Below are 15,234 nucleotides of genomic sequence, written 5' to 3' on the forward strand. Positions count from 1 at the left end.
CAAGCAGTCCAGTGCCAGAGGCATCAAAGCAACCCCAAAACATTAGGGAACCTCCACCATGTTTGACTGTGGGGAGCGTGTTCTTTTCTTTGAAGGCCTTGTTTTTTTCCCCCTGTAAACTCTATATTGACACCTTTTCCCAAAAAGCTCTACTTTTGTCTCATCTGACCAGAGAAAATTCTTCCAAAACATTTTTGGCTTTCTCAGGTAAATTTTGGCAAACTCCAGCCTAGCTTTTTTATGTCTCTGGGTCAGAAGTGGGGTCTTACTGGGTATTCTACCATAGAGTCCCTTTTCATTCAGATGCCGACGGATAGCATAGGTTGACAGTGTTGTACCCTCGGACTGCAGGACAGCTTGAAATTGTTTGGATTTTAGTCGAGGTTCTTTGTCCACTATCCGCACAATCTTTCGTTGAAATCTCACGTTAATTTTTCTTATCCGTCCACATCTAGGGAGGTTAGCCGCAGTGCCATGGGCTTTACACTTATTGATGACACTGCACACGGTAGACTCGGGAACATTCAGGTCTTTGGAGATGGACTTGTAGTTTTGAGATTCCTCAGAATTTTGCTTTTCAAGTCCTCAGACAGTTCTTTGGTCTTCTTTCTTTTGCCCATTCTCAATGCGGTACACACAAGGACACAGGTTTAGTCAACTTTAATCCATTTTAAATGGCTGCAAGTGTGATTTACTTATTGCCACCACCTGTTATGTGCCACAGCTAAGTAAGTGCTGTTAATTACACAAATTAGAGAAGCATCACGTGATTTTTCAAAGGGTGCCAATAATTTTGTCCGGCCCATTTTTGGACTTTTGTGTAAAATGATCATGATCCCCCCCCCCCCCCCCCCCCCCCCAATTCTCTTTTGTGTTGTTTCATTGCAAGCAAAATAAGTGAAGATAATACTATCAAAGCGTTTGTATTTGCAATCATTTTCTGGGAGAAATTGCGCATTATCTGTCAGAATTGCAGGGGTGCCAATACTTTTGGCCAGCACTGTATGACTTCTAACATTCCCAAACCAAATGGATTGGGCGTCTTTTGCCGTCAGTGGCACTGAAACATGATCACTGGCATGAAAGATTTAACAATAGATTAATCTGTTGAATAATTTTGTGATTAATACCTGCATTTCGTTGATTAATCTGATAACAAGCTCCCCTTCGGTGTTCCATATGAAAGTCACTTGCTGCTAACTTTATCGGGTATGGCCAATTTCCTGAAAACACGACCTTCTTTAAATCATTTCATTATAGTTTTTCACTGTGGGTGACTCCAGTAAAGAATATAGTTCACACTTGAGCGTACGTCGTTCATTTGCCAATTTATGATGACACAGGTCATCAATTCTTCGTCTTCGTCTCTGGCTTGTCTTGTTTTAGGCGCTCTGCTTTCGAAGTTATCTCGGTCTTGAGATGAATCTGTAGCATTGATCCATCCCGCTTTATTGGCTCTGTCAGCATTCTGGAAGCAGCTTGAAAAGACAGAGACGGCCCAATAAGAGAGGACAGAATTCGCAATGAAAGAGGAAATCGAGAGAGGAGGTTGAAGGAAATAAAATGTGAAGAAGTAATGGCGGGATCAGTCAGGGTATTGGCGTTCCATTGCGTCAGTGCGCATCCGCAGTCATTTACACGCGCACGTGCGTGTTTGGGAAACGGCATCAGCAGCAGGGGATTGATGCGCTTTGCTTTGGTTAGCTTTGTATTTGGTCAGCCTCAATAGATAAAGCAATGTAGCGTGCTATTACACACGCTGCAGTCAGGTGGATTAAATAGAATGTACGCACAGGGACCATAAAACATGAACAGGTTTAATCCTAAATCCCATGTTCTGTTTGTTCCATTGTGTGTTTTGAGAATGTTTTGTTTGATCGTACTACAATAAAAGCGCAGTTGTGGGAATGCTTTGACAAAGTCAAAGCAGCCCATGTTATTGCTCCTTTATTTTGTCGTCAAAACTTTGGCAACAATTTGCTACCACATTTTACGCCCGATTCAAACCGTTCCAAAAATTCACGTGGCGCGAGGTTGTATTTTTGTTGGTTGAGGCCTCCCCCTAAATTCATGTTTTTTGACGAAACAATCTCCAAAGGCACACCCAATTGCTTATTCAAATCTCATTAGTACTGATTAAAAAACTTGGTATTGGTAGCCATTTTATTTGACAAAAAAAAAAAAAAAAAACAACAGTGACTTATAAATGCCCCAACAAAACAAAAAGTGACCCAAACTTTCGCCAAAACCAGGACATCCCCAAAATCAACAAAGTGTCCTGGAATTGCCATAAAAACATGGGGTGACCCAAAATCAAAAGAAATTGTCCTAGATCTGCTGCCAAAATCAACAGGAAGTGACCCCTAAGCCACAAGGTTGCTAACCATCATATTACGTTATGTTACGGGTGTAACTGTACATGTATTTGTATTGAACAGTTTCGGTACGTGGTGCTCGGTTCGGAACGGAGGCGTACCGAACGAGTTTCTGACGTAATGTAACTAACTTTTCGAGGCTGTGAGTCGATCGGGTTACAATTTCTTTGTGTAGATTATATTTACTCCGTCTTCTCTACTATAATGAGGACCAACATGGTAGGACAGTATTTAACCCAGAAACATCAACGGCGCGACAACGTGGCCGCCGCGAGAACGCAGTGAAATTTATAAAGTCAATCAGCCCATGCACACCAGTCGCAGTGCGGCCGCGTGTTCAACGCGACGCACGTGAAAAGAACGGCAGAGTTTATTATTTGACGCGAGACGGAACCCTCCTGCGTCAAAACTACCACCGGTAGCTAGGATCTGACAGACCGGAAGTCACCCGTCTAAAAATACGGTGGATCCGGTCGATTTTCAAACTAATATGCAATCGTAACCTACTTTTTGAGTCCATCAGATCTTTTGAGTGGTAGATCGGGGCACAGTTGACTTGTCTTTGTTGATTATTTATAACAGGGGTCAGCAACCCTGGTCCTCGAGTGCCACTATCCAGCTTGTTTTCCATCTCTCCCTCCTTTGACACACCTGAATGAAATGATCAGCTCATCAGCAAGCTCTGCAGGAGCCTGATAACGATCATGATTATTTGATCCAGGTGTGTTAAAGGAGGGAGGCATGGAAAACAAGCTGGATAGTGGCACTCGAGGACCAGGGTTGCTGATCCCTGATTTATAATAATAACCAACACAGCCCCGTGCTCAATACAAAACCCTCCTACCACAACAAAACAAGTAGGAACTGATATTCACATAGGAACTAAAGTTATACAATATAAAATATAAATGAATACTACATCACATTTGTAAAATATAAACACACAATAAAATAAATAATAGCCCATTTACATAAATTGAAATGAGCTAAACTACCTGGAATTATAAAAATAATAAGAATAATACACAGACCCTGTTTACACAATTAAATTTATTAATTTCCGTGTAGCGCTTTAACTTGAGAAAATCCACCAATAAAACTTTTGAAAACAGTTCATAAGAAAAAAAATGATTCATTGAGGCATTTCATTTGTAAAATACATGTTAAAATCTTTGTCATTGGGATTTCTTTTCTCTTTAGCACAGGACTTCTTTTTTCTTCTTTCTTCCAAAAAGAAAGCTGACCAATACCCTGGGTCTGAAAGGCAAATTTTTGTTGGATTATCTTTAAATACTTTTTGCGACGGAGGGACAATTGTGGATCCAAAACAAGGCTACATGTTTCCGAGCAGCAAAATCTGTCTTATCTCAGTGTCCAGTGATTTTTAAGTCCGTGGGCCGGCCGAAGGCGTGTCCAGGCGTTGCTTTGGGATCATCCCTCTCTGGCCGGTTTCGGGCTGTTTAGGTTCGTGCGTGGATGGGATGTGGCTGCCTCAGCGACCAACGCTGGTCTTGACGTCACAAGTGCCTGCTATCAACTTTGTTATCCGGGCTGGCACTACTTGTTCGTTTGTCGGGAGGACTGATTGCCAGAGTTTGGTGCGTCAATCTTGCTCGTGGCGCACACGTTTTGGGCTTCTGTGATAAGATGGCGTTGTGTATCTATTCTGTTCTTTAAACTCAGTTCAATTCAATTTTATTTGTATAGCCCTGGATCACATCAACGTTGTCTCAAAGGGCTTTGCAGAGGCAATATGATACACAATCAGAAACAGCAAATGAAGCAACAAAGATGAATAAATAAATTCAAGTCCTGGGTTTCCCCCATCCTTAGACCCTCCATGTCGGCAAGGAAAAACTCCAAAAACTCCAGAGTCTGTGGTGTGCTATTTATTTTACATTAGGTGTGTTGGAGTAGTGCAGTCCTACAGTGAATATGAGAAATGATACTATTCCCTGATTGATTATATTAGGTGTGTTCGAGTAATGCAAACAGTTAGACGGTGCCTACGAGAAACGGAACCATTTTTCCTTTTCCCCCTTATGAGCGCCGATAAGGTGATTCACTTTACTGTGTTCAAGGCCACTGAGTGCAGTCTGCCTAAACTATAGTTAAATGAACGTGTTATACTAATGCAAACAATTATATGGTGTGTGCGAAAACGGTACCTTTTCCCTTTTTTCATCTGTGTGATTTTGACAAAGATCAGATCACATTTGATGATTTAATGCAGAAATGTGAGAAATTCCAAAAGGTTCAGATACTTGTTTACCGTGGCGGCAGAGAGTGTGCAACGTTTACGTCTTCCTGGTGGTGGCGTAGCAAAATAATTAAAAAGCACTGGATTAAATCAACCACGTATTAAACAACAAGACATAACTTTTTGCGTTTACTTCCTAATCCGACTTGTCCAGACCTACATTCATGCATCATACATTTCCCAGTTTTTCCCCCCTGTCTCTGTGCCATCTGTGAAAGATAATTATTCCCAAACAAGCCGTCCCCAGGGTGAGATTGTGTTATCCGAAGCTACCTTCATTAAAAAAACTAAATATAAAAATACCGCAGCTGTGTGGATGCCGTCACTGTAGTGACGGGAAACACAATAAAAACGAGCACAGCACTCTTACTAACACAAATCGCACAAGACGGCGACGAGAGAGCAAAAGATTTGTTTATCATCCATAGAAGCGGTTAAGCAGCCACGCGAGCATGGCATATGGCATGTATGTCTCTCTCGGGAGCTATCAATACTTTGAGCCACAGTTGATGTCCTTTGTCTTCTGTAATCGTTCCAAATGTCCTTGCGCACAATCGCACTGGAGCGTTACACCGGCCTCAAATCGCATGCACGGCAGCGCGCAAACAATACATTTGGCAGGTAGATTAATGACAAATCCGGAATGACAAGAAGAAATGTAAATAAGGGTGCTGGATGTCGGTTTGGCCCGCAGCCCGCCTGCCCGCCCGCGCACGCACGTGTCCGATAGAAGAACAAGCTATTTACATAATAGAGTTGGACAATGCACAGGGAAGAGGTAATGCATCCCATACTTATGTCAGCACAAGCTGCTGTACAGCAAACTGCAAACTATAGCAGAAGACAATGACACGCTCTTAAAGATGAGCGTGTCTGGAACAATTCACATGAAGACCATCTGTGTTTTTATCACGAGCCGTTCGTGGCTTGACGTGAGCGCTGGCTCGGCATGCAAATGTCTGCGATGTATAAAAACGAGGTTTGGCTGCCATTGACGGCCATAGTTTGAATAATCGATCGCAGTTCGAAACGGATTGGACGTCTAGCGATGTCAATGGCAGTCAATGAGTTAAAAAATATATATTAGGGCTGTCAAACGGTTAAAATATTTAATCGAGTTAATCACAGCTTAAAAATCAATCGTAATTAATCGCAATTCAAACCATCTATAAAATATGCCATATTTTTCCGTAAATTATTGTTGGAATGGAAAGATAAGACACGACGGATATATACATTCAACATACTGCACATAAGTACTGTATTTGTTTATTATATCGAAAGGGTTGTGTTCGAACAGATCCAGACTTTTATGATGCAAAACAATCTTTTTAACTCATTTCAGCCTAGATTTTGGCCACAACACAGCACCGAGACCGTGCTTATCAAAGTCCTAAATGATATTCGTCGGAATACCGATGCAGGCAAATCATCTGTTCTGTTGCTATTGGATCTCAGCGCCGCATTCGACACGGTTGATCACAACATACTACTCAGCAGATTGGAACAGTGGGTAGGGCTTACTGACACTATTCTTCAGTGGTTCACATCCTATTTATCCTATTGTGTCAAAGAAGGGAGACATGGAAAACAAGCTGGATAGTGGCACTCGAGGACCAGGGTTGCTGACCCCTGTTCTAAACTAAATAACAAATTCATAAACAAACATATTAGCACAAACAAAACATACCTTAAGTTGGTCTTAACAGGGAGCAGCTGGACTCAGCCTTGTTGGAAGAGTTATGGTATATTCACTCTTGATACGAGGGGGCAGTATTTCCGTCCATATCAATACATGCACTTTCAAAACAAACCACTGCAACCCCACTTTAATTAAACGAATACTCAAAGCAGCAAAATTTAATTTGAATATTTTTTCTAATCGAATTACTCGAGTTAATCGATTAATCGTTGCAGCACTGGTTACTTGTAACTTCCTGTTGATTTTAGGTTACTGAAAAGGAAGTGACTCAAGAATGTCCCCAAATGAATGGGAAATGACTCAAAATGTAAATGCCCTAAAACGAACAGGGAGTGACCTGAAAATGCCCAGAAAAGACTGGTCTCATTGCCATTGACTGAAAATGATTGGACGTCTAGTGATGTTGATGGCAGTCTATGAGTTCAAAAAAATATATGTTCTCTGCTGACCAAGATGCTTCTTTCACCAATTAGTTTATCACTTGTGGACTACTTGAGTCGACTGCCGTCAATGGCAGACAACGAGTTAAGCAATGTCTGAGCAAGCCATGATAGTGATTACAGTTGAGTATGCAGTATTTCAATTTTAAAGATTTTTCGAAAAACGTGTCAGCACAGTATTGGAGTCGGAAGTCCGAATCGGTATTGGGAGCGAAAAAAATCGCCCAAAAATCGCTGCAACAGTAGTTCAAATGGATTGGATGTGTATCATTGTCGATAACAATTACTCTTTTCTCTTAAAATAAGTAAATAAATAATAGAATTGGAAAAAAATGTATTTCATGAAATAATAAAAAAAAATGATAATAACAATTACTCTTTACTATTGAAAAGAAAGTATCAAAGCAATTCTAAAAATATTTATATTAATAAATATTAATAGAGTCGTCCGATATTATCCGGTAGCCGATAATATCGGCTGATGAAAGCATTTTAAAATGAGATCTGATAATGTCACATCGGTTTTTCATGGTAGGTTTTGGGCCAATATCAATATGGCAGTGGTTTATTGGCACTTTCACTTGATCCAAAAAATCCCTGAGGTTTGCACTGCTTTGATTTAAACAAATATAGTGGTGCAGTACAGGCACTTTTTGCAGTTCAAACTCAGTTGAAAATGTTCTTATTTTTCATAGAATGTTTATTTGGAAAACCTTGAAGTTGTTACATTTATCATTATTATAGCATCCGGTGGGGCATCACAATACAAATAGCCATGATATGTTAGGTCCACGACTACATATATTGACATCGGATTTTTGGAATTGGGCAATACAGGTAGTCCCCGGGTTACGAACGAGTTCCCTTCCTACACTGGCGATGTAACCCGAATTTCCACGTAAGTTGGAATTTACCCCTTAAGTACTACTAAATCTCAAAATAACTATCCAAAAAGTCGAAAAAATATTGTATTTAGTTTAGTGATGAAGGATACAATGCCCTCTGGTGGCAGCGTTGGGTCTGGCTGGACTGTCGCCTTGTATGACTGAGGGGCAGACTCATGTGACATAGATAAAGTACAGCTGCACTTTGGTTTGGCCCACATAAGTAAGTTGTTTCAGCTAATATATGTTTGTGTATGCATTTCTAATTAAATTTAGAGCTACAGTTTGTGGAGTTATGAGTGAGCGATTTGCTATGAGAATCATAAATACGTTAGCATCCTTAGCATTTAAGGTAGAGGACTTTGGGTGGGCAAATTAGGCTAATTCAAACTATTAAAATTACATATTAATCAGACAAAATGGACGTTTGAACACCAATTGTTTTGTGTCAAGTGTTTTATTTTTAAAATGTGTGTTGTTTTGAAGATAAGTGTACACACAATATTAGTCTTTGGCAATAATTGCCCCAAATTAATATAGACATATCTACTCATGCAGACTCTGAAAATATCACAAAACACCAAATGATCACTCCCAGTTCAAATGTATTATGACGTCTATCGCCGTCAGTGGCAGGTGACATTCCTATTTATTTTGCACTCCCCTTTCTATACCAACATGATCGCCATTCAGCACTCCAGCTTGTAAACACTGTCATTTGCGTGTCAACATCCTGTTTATAGTGTCGAACAGTGCCGCAGTGGTTGAACGTGGCTTCGTGTAACCTCGGCGGACGACATTGAGCTCCACGTTTTGGCCACGAGGAAGAGACTCCATTACACCTGTCCTCAAATTACTGCTTTCACAGCGCACATGAATTCAATTTATGGTTCTCTTAAGCTCGACCTTGCCGCTCGTGTTGGACGTGCCTGAAAACTGATCAGGATCCTCTCTGGGGGAAACGTGTCGCCGTTCAGAGGGTGAAATCTAAATCTAGTCAGGTCGCCTTTGGGCGTCTTGCTTCTGATTTTGCATTTCATCTACTAGATATTGTCCTTGGAATCATCAACGGTTAAATCTGATCCAGTGGTTTTTGTAGACTCAGCTAAAAGGGCCGCCTTGAGCTTCTAACATATTCTGCTTCCTCTCTGAAGATTTGGACCTTGTCAGATCTGGAGCTCGGAGATGACCTTGGGTTCATCATTGCGGAATTGCTGACCGAGGATGGATGCTACAATAGATTTTTACTCGAGCTGCTCGCACCGATCGAAAGACTGAAATTGCAATGAATGGAGTTCAGTTGAAGGCCTAACTTGTTGCCTGTTGTTGTTATATTGTATTCAGTTTAATTGTTGTGATATATTCAGAGGTTGGAGTAGGCATGAGTAAATATGTTCAGATGGATTGGACATCTATAGTCGTCAATGGCACTGAATCGCGATCATTCACTGCATGCCCCTCCTAGTTCAGAAGTATTGGATGTCAATGAAATAGTTTTTTTTACTGGCAAATGTGTTTAATTTCGCGGCGTATGTGTTGTTATAGTTAGCAATCACTCAATATTAGCGTGTGAGGTAGGAGTGTGACGATGTATCAAAAAGGTGATGTATCCCAATACTTTGTAGCCCAAAAGGTTATCAATATGCTCCCACCGAGGATCGATAACCTTTTAAAAATATTAAAAGAATAGTGTCTACATTAGCTCACTGGCTACCATTGATGGCGCTAGACATTTCATTCATTTTAACCATATTGAACGTCTAGGGCCGTCAATGGCACTGAAACCGGAGCATTCACACCGAGAATTTACAGGTTGCTTCCCCTTCATTTTAGGGAATTTACATTTGCATTTTGAGTCACTTCCTATTCATTTGGGGACATTTTTGCGTCATATCCTTTTCTGTGAAATAGGGCTGCAGCTATCAAATATTTTAGTAATCGAGTATTCGACTGGAAATTCTATCGATTAATCGAGTAATCGGATAAAACATTTTTTTAGGTAAGGAGCATTTATAAATAGACATGAGAAAACAAGACATTTCATCTAATATTGAACCATTTTCAGTCAATCAATGTCTTTATTTTCGATGTACATTGTTGAAAACAGCCAACAATTGCATTTCAGAAGTGACTAGGATAAAAAAAAAAAAAAAATCTTATTTCTTACCTAAAAATTTCATTACGCTTGATAACACACTAGGACTGCAGCTATCGATATTTTTAGTAGTCGTTTAAGCAATGAACTAGTTAGTTCGAATAATCGCGTAATCGGATAAACGTGAAAAAATTAAAATACCTGAGCTGAACCTCAAACGGTATAAAACAATAAATAAATAAGGATCTACATAGGTACAACAAAAAGACAATTGGCTAACTTACAAAGCAAACGTCCACTAGCTTAAATACTATAAGATACTTAATTTTTTTATAATTATTATTTTTTTTTACAATGCTTTTAACAAATGGTTCAGACACATATTCCCACAAAAATTGGCTAAATATACCTTTAAACTAAATTACGAATGCATTAAAAAACATGAGCTCAAACAAAAACCTAGCTTATGTTGGTTTTAACAGGGAGCAGCTGGATTTGGCCATGTAAAATTAAGCAGACAAGAGGGCAGTGTATCCACCCAAATCAATAAAACTAAATGCAAACACTTTAAAAAACAAACCATTACAACGCCTATTTAATTAAACGAATACTCGAAGCAGCAAAATTGAATTCGAATCTTTTTTTCTAATCGAATACTCAAGTTAATCGATTAATCGTTGCAGCACTACTGTGAAATGACCCAAAGTGACACTTGATGTATAGTTAGCTTACATCGTAGCAGTGTCTGGTTGTGTCACTCATGTGATGTGCTCCTGCTCTCCAGTCTCCAGGCTTGCATACACGGTAAGATTGGTTTTTCTTATTTTGCCAGAGAGATTATGCAATGTTGCTTTAGCCTTGAAAGGTCTGTGCTGAGTGATCATTGCACACTAAATGTAACTCATTCCTGTTCGTGTTAGCATTAGGCTAAGGCTAACGGCAAGCGTCCTTTTTAACTCTCGGACAACTTTTTTTACATCCAGTTCGTGGTGTCCAGGTGGGTATAATTATTGAAAATAATGTCCTGTTTTCCTGCCGAGTGTGTATTATCACCAAATTGGCGTTGTCCATGTAGATGCTACAATATGTGCTCGTCTGTCAATGTTCATTCGGAATAGTTGGAAACCTTTATTTATTTATTTATTGGAGTAAGAATGTTTTAATTTTACAGACAAAAACATTTTGAGTAAACGTCGAGTAAAACTAGAATAAATTATTCTTGATTTTTCGTCAACAAAAATTAGACGAAGACAAACACATTTTAAGACGACTAAAATATGACTAAGACTAATAAGTATTAGCGTCCAAAAGACTAAGACTAAAACGAAAATTAAAAGGTCTGCCAAAAACAACACTGGTTGTAAGCATTCATTAATGCTCATTGCAGGGGCATGTCATAGTTATGATGGTCTTATGGCGCCACTGCCAAATAAAAGTGTTACCAAATACCATAACTAGCAATTAATGAAACAACTGGAACAGTAAGTGAAGAAATAATTAGCACAGAACATGAATTTTGGTTGTTGTTTTCGTCTGCAGTGCTGCAATGCATGCTAGGAGGCATGTTGGATAACAACAGTGTTGACAGCAGGTGGCAGCAGCGGTTGAATGTCTCCCCCAAGGGAGCAGTGATGGCAAAATTAAGCTCCTTGAAGCAATGAGCTTCATTGCTTCAAGAAGCTTAATTTGAAGCTTAATTGCAGCCAATTGGTTCAAAGCTTCATGGTGGTTCATCTGGTTTTGTGACAATCGTATAATGTCAAATAAAGTGTTACTGGTTAATATCTTTTGGTGTAAATATCCCAAAATACAATGAGCACAGCTGCGTCCTATAGTCCAGTGCAGCTTATCAATGAACAAATGCAAAATTGGTGGCGGCTTACAGTCTTTTAGTTTGTCTTTTAGTGCGAAAATTACGGTATATTATAATACATATTTTCTTATAGTCAGTGTCACAACATTTTTTTAATAGTCAGCTCGTCTGTCTGATTTAGTGGCCAATGTGTTGTGGTAGTTGGCAATTATCCACTGTTAGCTTTTTCAGTTCAATGGCCGCCAGCAAGCTAATATTTTGTTGTTTAGCCACTGGATTAATGCAGTCAAGTAAAACATATTAGCGTATTGGCCCGAATATAAGACTGCCCTGATTATAAGACGACCCCCTCTTTTTCAAAACTCAAGTTTGAAAAAAGACTTTTTGAACACCAAATTAATTTTTATACAGAAAATAATTACAGTACATCCGAAACAAATGGTTATAACAATATATTTGAGAGAAAAAGCATGTTATTTTACCTCATTCAAATCTTAATGTCTGAACATTTGAATATGCAAAGTGCAATCACATTCGTAAATGAATGGCTTCTGGTTTTTGAAATGTAAATAAACCAATCTATTGTGACAAAACAACAAAATTGCAATAACGGCATTAACCATCAAAGTGAAGTCTAACTGTAACTGTAGTCTTGAAACAAATCTGAATAAGGAAAAACATTGCAATAAAATACTGCAAACTGGTTAAACTTGAGAGTAGCTGAGAGCTGTCATGACAGAACATCGCTTCAATGATATCTGGCGCCATCTAGCGTCGTGAATGGGTATAATGTCTAGACCGCAAATATAAGACGACCTCCTCTTTTTCAGTCTTATTTCAATGCAAAAAACACGGGCCAATACGGTATATGTATATTAGTGAGGGTAATGGCAATTCATCACAAGGTGGCCATGCAATTATTCGTTTTATTATTATTATTTGTTTTATTATTAGTTTTAGCTCATTGACTACCATTGCCGTGCTGGATGAACCAGTGTTGATCTGGAAAATGTTCTGTTTTTTTACCACTTAATAACTTGCATCCCCCCCCCCCCCCCCCCACACACACACAAATAAAATCAGTGGCTGGCATTGACAGCGATAGACGTCTAATCCATTTTGACTGGGAGGGGCGAATGAACGAAACTTCATTCGCCCCTCCCAGTCAAAATGGATTGGACGTCTATTGTTGTCAATGGTGCTCTATACATATATATGTACAGTGGGGCAAATAAGTATTTAGTCAACCACTAATTGTGCAAGTTCTCCCACTTGATAATATTAGAGAGGCCTATAATTGTCAACATGGGTAAACCTCAACCATGAGAGACAGAATGTGGAAAAAACCCCCAGAAAATCAAATTGTTTGATTTTCAGGACCTTGAAATGCTTCTTGCGAAGCCACTCCTTTGTTGCCCTGGCTGTGTGTTTGGGATCATTGCCATGCTGAAAGACCCAGCCATGTCTCATCTTCAATGCCTTTGCTGATGGAAGATTTTCACTCAAAATCTCTTGATACATGGCCCCATTCATTCTTTCCTTTACACAGATCAGTCGTCCGTCCTGGTCCCTTTGCAGAAAAACAGCCCCAAAGCATGATGTTTCCACCCCCATGCTTCACAGTGGGTATGGTGTACTTCGGATGCAATTCAGTATTCTTTCTTCTCCAAAGACGAGAACCTGTGTTTCTACCTAAAAGTTCTATTTTGGTTTCATCTGACCATAACACATTCTCCCAGTCCTCTTCTGGATCATCCAAATGCTCTCTAGCGAACCGCAGACGGGCCTGGACGTGTACTTTCTTCAGCAGGGGGACACGTCTGGCAGTGCAGGCCTAAGTCCCTGGCGATGCATTGTGCTACTGATAGTAGCCTTTGTTACTGTGGTCCCAGCTCTCTGTAGGTCATTCACTAGGACTAGGAGATTTTTGCTTACCGTTCTTGTTATCATGTTGACGCCACAGGGTGAGAGCTTGCATGGAGCCCTAGATTCAGGGAGATTATCAGTGGTCTTATATGTCTTTCATTTTCTAATAATTGCTCCCACAGTTGATTTCTTTACACCAAGCGTTTTACCTATTGCAGATTCAGTCCTCACAGACTGGTACAGGTCAACCATTTTGTCTCTGGTGTCTTTGGTCTTGGCCATAGTGGAGTTTGGAGTGTGACTGACTGAGGTTGTGGACAGGTCTTTTATACCGATAATGAGTTAAAACAGGTGCCATTAATACATGTAACAAGTGGAGCTTCGTTAGACCTCGTTAGAAGAAGTTAGACCTCTTTGACAGCCAGAAATATTGCTTGTTTGTTGGTGACAAAATATTTTCCACTCTAATTTGGAAATAAATTCTTAAAAAATCAAACAATGTGATTTTCTTTTTTTCCCCACATTCTGTCTCTCATGGTTGAGGTTTACCCATGTTGACAATTACAGGCCTCTCTAATCTTTTCAAGTAGGAGAACTTGCACAATTGGTGGTTGACTAAATACTTATTTGCCACACTGTATGTATATATGTACAGTATATCCACTTTTTCTCTTTAGGCCACACAAAACAAGACATCTCGACTCTAGCCTGTGTGGTCGGGGTTGCTCGTGTTAAGGTGAGGGAGTGAGGGTGGCCAGTTATCTCAACAAGATAGGAGGAGAAAAAAAGATGTGAAATGCTTGAAGGTGAGACTGAGCGAAGAGAAAAAAACGAATAGCGCCGAGAGCACGGGGGAGGAGGGCGGGGGTGCAGTAGCAAGACAAGGCAAACGGGAGACAAGTTGGGAATAGAGAAGAGGAGGATGAGCGGTGGGGCCACAACGAGCAGACTGTGCGCAAGACACCGAAGGGTATTGCTGCATAAGCAGTCTGTCCAGCTGTCGGGACAGCCAAACTGGATGGAGACGAGCGCTGTCAGGACTCTCATCAACATCTCTCTTTCTCTCTCTCTCTCTCGCTCTATTATTAATCCTAGCTCGACCACAGTCCCTTCATTTTCTTGTCAGGCGTCCTGTCTCCCCGCTGTTGTCTTATTCATGTAACGTCTAGCAGTTTTGATGAAGGATGGACAGATACAAAACAAAGGTGTGCGCGCTCATGAATATGAGTTGTCATTATAAATGTTTTTTCCTGTAAATCAAAATACAGGTTGGTTTGTTCTTTGGCAATTTTTCGTGGAAATCAATTGTAAAGGTCCATAAAAAATGAAATGGCTTTACATTCATTTTTTATAAGGTTTCTATGGCTGGATGATATACAGTATACTGTATTGCGAAAACGGTAGTCAACTTCCTGTTGTTATTCCCTCTGCCAGTCGGTAAAACCGACAGACAGAGGTTGTGTATTCAGTTCTGTATGTTTGTTTGCTTTTATTCAAGATAACTGAAGAGGTGATTTAATTTTTGGGTAATGAGGTCAAAGGTCATAGAGGTGAGAAAATGAATTTGACGAAAATTTAAGAACAAATAAAGGTATCAAGGTTGCAGGGTATGTTTGTAATATGAAAGGGAAGTGATGATTAAATTTTGGGGTTATGAGGTCAAATTTTACAAAGGTCTAAAACGAGTTTCATCGTTTCATAATTACAGTGAGAACCGACTTGAGCAAATATGGCAATGTGACACCCATGCAATTTTGTCAGATAATGCTTAATTTCACCCAGAAAATGATTGCAATTAC

The 15,234-nt window shown here is 39.8% G+C and overlaps 1 protein-coding gene across 1 annotated transcript in view; it reads left to right on the plus strand.

The window, feature by feature from the left end:
- LOC130910911 (ephrin type-A receptor 7-like) overlaps window positions 1–15,234 on the plus strand; it is a 747,396-nt gene that overhangs the window by 117,610 nt on the left and 614,552 nt on the right. The gene's annotated exons all lie outside the window — the stretch shown is intronic.

This window comes from Corythoichthys intestinalis, chromosome 22 (genome assembly GCF_030265065.1).
Source record: "Corythoichthys intestinalis isolate RoL2023-P3 chromosome 22, ASM3026506v1, whole genome shotgun sequence".
Lineage (NCBI taxonomy): Eukaryota > Metazoa > Chordata > Actinopteri > Syngnathiformes > Syngnathidae > Corythoichthys > Corythoichthys intestinalis.